General features: G+C 35.9%; 1 protein-coding gene across 1 annotated transcript in view; it reads right to left on the reverse strand.

Annotated features, from left to right (window-relative positions):
• fzd3a (frizzled class receptor 3a) overlaps positions 1-988 on the reverse strand; it is a 20,815-nt gene extending 19,827 nt beyond the window's left edge. Inside the window, exon 1 of the mRNA XM_016496262.1 lies at positions 716-988. The gene's annotated coding sequence lies outside the window, so the exon portion shown is untranslated. The remainder of the gene's footprint in view (positions 1-715) is intronic.
• Positions 989-1,583: the final 595 nt, after the last annotated feature.

The raw sequence follows: 1,583 nt of genomic DNA on the forward strand, positions 1-1,583 counted from the left end.
TTTTTACAAAACTTTCTAGGCCTGGAAATTGCTGTTCAATGACTTTTCCAGGTTTTTTATGACCGTACGAACCCTAATGTGATGATCGGGTTTGGGTCGGCTGCGGTTATCTAAATCAGACAAAAATACAGGTGCGGGCGGTTGGCGGGTGGATAATTTATTTGAAGCTGCGGATTCGGGTGACGTTTTAGCTCATCCGCGCATCACTACAACACAGAACATAAAAAGTGATGTTCACAGCAAGAGACGCGGTTTACACAAAAAAACACAAAATTACAAAATTATTTTAATTATGTTCTTGGTCCGGTTTATATGACTGACACCTCAGTATTTTTAAAACATTGCAAAAAACACCTAAGTTACCTTAAAAAATAAAATAAAATAAAACGGCATCATGCAGAACGAGGATTTTGCCATCACAAACGCCCTGCGTTAAAATTACTATGATTTTTATTTTATCCTTTTTATTGATTTTTAACATAAATTCGATAACATTTAAAAACTGTCGCGTTTTTATCAAAATAAAGGCGAACAACAGATAACCCTTTCCTTTATTAACACATGAGACCCTGTCTATCGGAAGGCGTGTAGCAGCTTCGCTGTAATGAAACTTCCTTCAAAATAGGTGTCTGCTGTATTTTGAGGTGTATTGTTCTTATTTTTCTGATGTTTCTAGACAAAATTAATTTTGATAATGATAAAAAGCCCTTCTTACCTCTCCAGTGGAGATCATTCACGTGTGGCACTCCACTCTGCTTCTCTAACAATACGAGCCCTGTGTGTCTTTCTCAGAGGTCTTTCTGATGCGCCGACGAATATTGCTCTCACTCAATATTAAAGCATATTAGAACTTACGTCACTGGATTGAGCATGCAAACATAGAATGGCTTGGGTTTATCCACGGATATCATCGCTGCAATGACCAAGGGGCCTTTGGGAGCGAGGAGCGTCTGCGCACTATAATGAAATGAAGTCAGCGCTGTTGATTTGTGGTTGCCCGGAATGAGGGGCGGTGTGTTTAGTGGTGGGAAGTCCAACTGATTCTTGCGATTCGGTTCTTTTGGGCATTTTATTTCGAAGAATCGGTTCGAAACGAGTCATGAATTCTTTTACGTGACGACATTTTTACGTCACATAGTGGTCGTTTCTGGAGGCGTGGTATATTTACAACATGTTCTAAAAGTTGATACATTTTTTTTTTCAAATAATAATAATAATAATAGTACGTTCACGTGTCCCAAACCAGTTTGTTGCCACCACAATGCTGCTAATAAAAACATGATTTCATTTAGGACCTACATATAATTAGCATTTACATTAAACAATACTAAAATTAATGTACATGTCTCAAATGAAAAAGTGTTTGCACATATTAATAAAATTCTATTTAATAAAGTCAACTCGTAAACACATATCATGTTGATAAAACTTTCATACAACCAAATTAAAGTAAAACTGTATACTACAAAATAATATATATTTTTTTATTTATAACATTTCTGCTATTCGGTTAATATATTAAAGGCACAATATGTAATTTTCGCCGCTGGAGGGCGCGTATTCAAAATAAACAAATAGACAAA

Source organism: Sinocyclocheilus anshuiensis, unplaced genomic scaffold, assembly GCF_001515605.1.
Source record: "Sinocyclocheilus anshuiensis isolate Anshui unplaced genomic scaffold, SAMN03320099.WGS_v1.1 scaffold306, whole genome shotgun sequence".
Taxonomy (NCBI): Eukaryota; Metazoa; Chordata; class Actinopteri; order Cypriniformes; family Cyprinidae; genus Sinocyclocheilus; species Sinocyclocheilus anshuiensis.